The following is a 7,744-nucleotide window of genomic DNA, read 5'->3' as shown; positions in this document are numbered from 1 at the left end:
TTTTTTTTGAAAATTCGATTTTTCCTACTTGGATTATGAACCTGGCGGCTCTGATACCACTAAAATGTCACGCCCCAAAACTCGGGATTTGACACCGGCGTTGTTTAACAATCACACAATTGAAACAACCAGCCTCGTAGCATAGTATAAACCGAAAACCAGTTTATTATTCATAACTCCTCAAAAAACAACTGTCTTTACAACTGAAATAAAAAAAATTTGCGGAAACGTCTAATCTAAAATTTTAAATTTCTAAAATTAAAAAAAAAATCATGTCTACTAATCACCATCCCCAAAACTGTTCGGATTCTTCTTCTTCTACCTGTTCTTCGGATTTATCTGGGAAAGGTTGTAAGGGGTGAGTATTTTGGGAATACTCAGTAAATAGGGGAATTATCGAACACCACATAAAAATTTCATATTTTCGAAATAACATATATTTACAGCATGTTTTTCATAATTTTTAACACTGCAATTTTTCACCTTTCATGGTTTATTGACGTCAGTCCTTAAGTTTTAATCCTCTAAGGGGGGCGAGGCCGTAAAACAGTTCTATCCCACTGTTAAGGGCCATATGTTGGAATTCCACCCATTTTTAGGGAATGCTCACAGTGTCTCACAAAAACGTAACAAGATTTTAAAAAAAACGTAGACGGTGTTCGACCGCATTTTTTTCTTTAAAAGAAAAACACATAACCCAAAAATTTAAAACTTTAAAATTTGCCCACTTACCTTAAATTCTTGATGCAAAAATTACGTGAATAATTAGGGTTGCTTGCACAGGAATTTTCGAAAATTCCTCTTCGGCGGCTAGACGGCGGCAGCGCTTCGCTGTGCTCGAAAATCCTAAGGAGACTAGGGGAAGAATTTTCAAAATTTTGTGTATGTCTAAGGTGTGATTTTCGAAAACTAGGGCCCTCCTATTTATAGGAGTTGGCTGCTATCGTGATAGTGCGTTTGAACTGTGAATCAAATCTAGAATCATGATATATCCGTGATCTAGGTAGATATTCGAAATCTCCTTCTTCCTTCCCCACCTAATTTTCGAAAATCTCATGGTGTATATTGTTAGATTTCGAATTCTATTATCTCTTATTTGATCTTTTATCCCGGTATCTCAATATCAACCTAAATCTTAGACATTTATCTGCTTATTTTCAAAATTCCTTCTTTAATTCCTTAGATTGAGATAAATTTATTCCTACCAAAATTTCAAGTTTAAATAATACTATCTTAATTTCGAGCTTCATAATTCTGTACACGATAAAATTATCTACAAAACTTAGATAACCTTAAAACAAATCTTATATTCTGAATGATTTAAATATTAATATCCAAGATTACACCATCAATTTATTAACCTGATATTAAACTGATATGATCACGATATTACGAAATCCCGGGTTTTACAGTCCTAGGAGGCACAAACAGGCTGCACACGTGAATTGATTATGCTAGAACCGAATTTGCATGATTTTGGTGTCAAGGGCTCAGGTTGGGGGCTTGGCCTTGCATGGCTCGTCTGAGGTCAGGGCTGGGTCATGTTCTGAGTCAGGAAAGAGTCTTAGCCATGCTAGGACTCGAGACCAGGGGCTGAGGAGGAGTCCTAACTAGGACTCCACCCGAGAGCTTCAAGGGGAAGATCGCGCAGGTGATGTTCTTGTGTAGTGCCTTGCTGCATGGTTCAGGGATTGGGGCTGGGGGTGGCTCGGTTCCAAGACTAGTCAGGAGTAAGTAAGAGGCTGGTGTGGTCGGTGGTTAAGGGCTGGTAGAGTCCTAGGCGGCTAGGAGTCCCAAGACAATAAGAACACTTCACACACACACGCGCATGCACTTGGGTTCAGGGTGCAGGTGCTTTGCCGTGGGACAAAGGCTGGTTCATGGGCTCGGGGTTTGTCAGTATGATTCCTAGATGGGTTGGCTCGGGTTTGGCTCGAGGTGGCTCGGGCGTGGCTCGAGTAAATTGGGAGATGGCTCGGTGTGTTCGAGTGAGGGTCATTATTTCGAAAATTAAAATAAAAATTAGAACCATAGATCCACGGGTGTGGTTCATGGCTCGCAAGGGTATAATAATTAATCAAAATGATATTTTTAAAGTTTGGGAAGAAGATAATGAGTTTTAGAATTATCCGGGATTTAAACGCATCACGAAACATTAATTAAAGAATTAATTGAAACGCCTAGATTTAAGCTTAATAAAATTATGAAAAATTATATTTAAGCTCAAATAATTATTAAAAGTCTAAGTTTTAAATATGAGAGTTTTATATTAAAGTTTGGTTTAATTCGGGATTAAAATGCATTAATACGTTATATTTACATATTAATTTAAAAGTCCTCGATTTAAACTAAATAAAAATATGAAAAAAATTCATGTAAGCTTAAATAATTATTTGGGACATGTTAGAGTCAATGAAATTGAGAAAATGTCAAAAAAGTGAAATTTTACGTATATGGGTGAAACGGTAATTTTACATCTGAAAAATTAGTAAACGTCATGACAGTATCCTGAATGTTGTTTTATAAGCTAATATGATTATTTTAAATGTTTATGAATTTTTATATGTTAAATTATGATTTTTTTAATGTTTATGGATTTTTATGATTTAATATCGGCATTTAAAAGATATGTTGCATGTTTGATTTTAAAAAAAAACGTTATATGCATGTTTAAATTTTATAAAATGATGAGAATATGAAACGTTGAAGAAAATGAAGTAATTGTGACTAATACGATGACATGTTGGAGATATCGTGAGGGTGAAGGTCCTAGTGGGAGCCCGACGATCGTATTTCCATGGACACGAATACGAATACGATGATATATTAATACGTAAGACCAAGGCTTAGTTGACAGGTGAGAGTGTCGCTGATTACTCCGCCGCCCAGTACTGTGGTTACATGTAGATGGATCCATCGCCCAATACGTAGACAAACACGAAAGTCACAATTAATGATCTGAATTCAACGAAAAGAAAATAGGAATGTTGGGTGCAATAATTGTCCATGCTGGAAGAGCGATCGAACCGTGGTGCTTGAGCTGCTGTGCGATTTAAAAGATTTGAGTTTCACCATTACCACCAGCTATAGCTTTTGGTAAAGCGAGGACAATTGGAAGAGCGATCGAACCGTGGTGCTTGAGCTGCTGTGCGGATCAAAAGATTTGAGTTTCACCATTACCACCCGCTATAGCTTTTGGTAAAGCGACAAGCGCTCGGTCCTACAATTGGTGNAAATGTTGAGGTTTGAAGTTTATGCATGTCATGAAAATGTTATTTTAAGTACAAGTATTTTTCACTGTTGTATTTGATCTGTATATATATTATGTTGCTATCAATAATATGATGTGTTGAGTCTTTAGACTCACTAGATGTGATTGATGCTGGTGAGTATGATAATATTGTTGAGGGAGGCTTGGATGCCTGATCTTATTGGACTGGAGGTGCACATGACCCGAGGACCAACGCTTCTACTTTTCCGTATTTACAATTATTACTTTTACGACTTTTTATTTATGTTTTGAGTGATTTTTGGAGAGGTTTAGTATGTGCTATACTTTTCAAATTTATTACTTTTTAGGTTTGGTAAAATGTTAGACGATTCGAAGATTCGGCTATTTTCTTTGATACGAGTTGGTTGTTTTACTTTGAAATTGGTGCAAATATATTTTTATATTTTTGGGAGTGTTCGGCCAATCCTTAGAGGGTTTTAAAAAAATTAAAAATTTCTAGTACTTTTTAAGCAAAACGAGTAGTGGACGTTTCAATTGGTATCAGAGCAATAGTTCTGTAAAGGGTTGAGCCACCATCAGCGTCGGGAAGCTTAGTTGTCAAGCCTCGAATTTGTAAGTTTAAAATGCTTTAAATGATTTTATGCTTAGTACTTGCATGATTACATGAATTACATGTTTATGTCACATGTCTACTAGCTTTTTGAGGGTATATTCTTTACATGCTTAAATTGCTAAAATGAATAAGAATATGATGCATGATTAGAAAATTTAGATTTAAATGCATGTTGGTTAAGTTAGAATTTGAAAAACGTTCACATAAAATGCCTCCCAGACGTGCCCATGTGATTGAGAATCAGGCTGAGAACAGTGTGAAACGACAAGAGAATGCACCCCCGCCTCCTAATAGGGATGCTGCTACTCGTGCCTTATAGGGGATGGCTTGTTTCTTCGAGCAGCAGTTACAGCAGGCACATAGGCCACATCATGATGTGTATGATCGGTTCTGGAGGCTAGGGCCGAAGGAATTTTCTGGCACCACCGATTCCTTTGCTGCTGAGGTTTGGATTCATGCACTCGAGGTACACTTTCATTATATGGATATAGGGGATGCTTACCGTGTAAGGTGTGCCACTTACCTGTTTAGGGATTATGCTTTTTTATGGTGGGAAGGAGCCGAGCATGGTGTTAATCTTGCTACACTTACTTGGGCTCGATTCAAGGAAATATTCTATGAGAAATATTTTACTGCTGATGTTAGAGGGCAACTGAAGAGGGAGTTTATGAGCCTCCGTCAAAGAAACTCGACTGTTGCTGAATTTGTGAAGAAATTCGATAGGGGTTGTCACTTTGTACCCCTTATTGCGAGGGATGCCGCAGAGAAGCTTCGACACTTCATGGATGGTCTACGACCTGCCATTCGAAATAATGTTATGATGATGCGTCCTTTGGATTATGTTACTGCTACTACTTATGCATTCTAGTCTGAGCAGTCTTTGAAGGACATTGAGTTTGAGATGCAGCGCAAGAGGAAGCAACACCAAAGTAATAATCAGCCAAATAAAAATTCATATATGGGACCTCTTAGACCTCCATGGCCTCAAAAGCCTCAAGGTCAAGTCAAGAAACAAGCACCACAAAAGCCACAAAATCCTGGAGCCCCAAAGCCTGCTGAGAGGCAACCATGCAAGGAGTGCAATCACTTTCATTTTGGCAAGTGCATGTGAGGATCTTTTAGATGATTCGTATGCAAGGAGAAAGAGCATAAGGTTGCTGATTGCCCGAAGAAGAATGCACCTACTGTGGGGAGAACATATGTTATGCATGCTGAAGAAGCAGAGGAAGAGGCAGACACTACGCTCATTACGGGTAACCTAGTCAGTTAACATTTTTATAATGCTCTTATTTGCATGAAATGTTAAATTGGTTATTAGGATTGAATTGGGATCAAGATTAACCTAGTGGAAATTTGGTTGCATGCTCTACCATAGTTGGAATTTAAGATATGATTTAAGAAACCATAGAAATTGATATTGAATTTTGTGCCTTAATTTATGTGAAGGATGTAATATTTTCAATAAAAGTTTTAGGGCCAAAATTAAAAGAAAATCATAACGAAGGGTGTTATAGGGGTTTCAAATTTATTAAGTGACCAAAAATGCTAATTTTCGAATTCTTAAGGACCAAATAAGTAAATTTCGAAACTTAAGGAATTAAATTGGAAACTTTCGAAAAATATAAGGATCAAATGGCAAATATTCGAAAGTTTGGGGACTAAAATGCAAATTTCAAAAAATTGAAGGGCTAAAATGCAATTTTTCAATAAATGCTTAAGTTCAACGCGCAATCTTCACATAAATTTGGGAAATCAATGATAGAAATTCCTTAAGCTTCAACACGAAAAGATTGAAAAGACACTTTCGCCATAAGGATGATTATCATTCAAGGTGTAGCAACCTATGCACTGCTAGATTCAGGAGCTACACATTCTTTCATATTTGAAACCTTCATCAAACGACTGAATATTATCCCTGAAGACATGGTTTTGGGTTTCAAAGTTTCTACTCCTTCTGGTGATCAAATGCTCACGTCTAAAATTGTCAAAAATCCGGAGCTTCGTTTATTCAAAGATGTAGTTCGGGCAGATCTTATTGTGCTTCCTATGCCTGAATTTGATATCATACTTGGGATGGATTGGTTATCAGTGAATGGAGCTCGATTGATTTTTGTCAGAGATCAGTGTCTATTCGACCGCCTAGTGGCAAATCCTTTGTCTTTGAGGCGGCGAGAAACAAGCAAATGTCGCATATTATCTCTTGTCTGTGTGCAAGGAAGTTTATTAGACATGGATGCCAAGCTTTTCTAGCATGTGTTACTACTGCACATGCTCCTATCAGTTAGACGTTGGATGATGTTGATATTGTCAGAAACTTTCCTAGTGTCTTTCCCGAAGACGTTTCTGGCATTCTACCCGATCGTGAAGTGGAGTTTTCTATTGAGTTAATGCCGGGCATTGTTCCTATATCTAAAGCACCTTATCGTCTAGCACCTGCTGAAATGAAAGAACTAAAAGATCAAATCCAATAATTGCTAGACAAGGGTTTTATTCGCCCTAGTTATTCTCCATGGGGCACACCAGTATTATTTGTGAAGAAGAAAGATGGTAGTATGCGACTCTGCATTGATTATCGAGAGCTTAATAGGGTCAATATCAATAATAAGTATCCTCTACCGAGAATTGAAGATTTATTTGATCAGTTGCAAGGACTATCGATATTTTCTAAGATTGATCTTCGTTATGGATACCATCAGCTGAAGGTAAAAGAGTCGGATGTTCACAAGACAGCGTTTCGGACTAGATATGGACACTACGAGTTTATGGTCATGCCATTTGGGCTGACTAATGCACCGGTGATCTTCATGGATCTCATGAATCACGTATTTCAACCGTATCTTGATCAATTCGTCATAGTCTACATTGATGATATATTGATCTATTCTAAGAGCAAAGAGGAGCATAGTAGTCATCTGAGGACAGCACTGCAAGTACTGCAAGATAGAAAACTTTATGCAAAATTCAGCAAGTGAGAGTTTTGACTTGATAGAGTGGCCTTCTTGGGCCGCATCATTTCTAGTGATGGCGTTGAAGTTGATCTAAGTAAAGTTGAGGCAGTGAGAGAGTGGCCTGTACCGAAGAACGTCACCAAGATTCACAGTTTCTTGGGACTGGCTGGCTATTATCGCAAATTTATTCAGGGATTCTCATTTATTGCAGTACATTTGACATCCTTGACTAATAAGAATGCAAAGTTTATTTGGGGATCCGAGTGTCAAGAAAGTTTTGATAAGTTAAAGTAAGCTTTGATATCAGCGCCAGTGTTATCTGTGCCATCGGGACAAGGAGAGTATGTTTTGTAAACCGACACTTCTAAACTTGGTTTGGGCACAGTTCTGATGCAAAATGACCGAGTTATAATGTGGGATCCTTAACTCCTAATTGTTATTACAATGCAATTTGTTTAGGGTTAATTAATTACAGAGGAAAACGGGTTTAAAATTTCTTTACAATGAGCCCAAAATATGTTATTTGAATACAAAAAATAGTATTTCATCTCACATCATAAATATGCCCACACATAATCAAAACAACTCATACAACAACAAATCATATCCTCGGGACATGCCCCGGTATATAGATACATATAAATACTGGGAAACAAAGACATAAAACCTCAGCTCAACTGTGACTCCCTCTAGAAGTACCCTCTCCGGTCTCCTGATATCCTGGAGTACCTGTCATTGTCCACATACAAAGACGACAACAGCCCCATCTTGGATGAGCAAAGCTCAGTCTGAAACAACCACAATATATACCACATATATCTAAACAATGATATATGATATGCAATGCATGTATGTCGTGGAGGTATCAGGTCAAATGCCCATCCACTGAGCACATGTCAGAATCAATCGAATTGCTATCAAATCAATGCTCGAGCTGGCACACCTGCCTCA

This window comes from Primulina huaijiensis, unplaced genomic scaffold, assembly GCF_012295235.1.
Source record: "Primulina huaijiensis isolate GDHJ02 unplaced genomic scaffold, ASM1229523v2 scaffold10801, whole genome shotgun sequence".
NCBI classification, from domain to species: Eukaryota; Viridiplantae; Streptophyta; class Magnoliopsida; order Lamiales; family Gesneriaceae; genus Primulina; species Primulina huaijiensis.
This window is presented reverse-complemented; position numbering follows the sequence as displayed.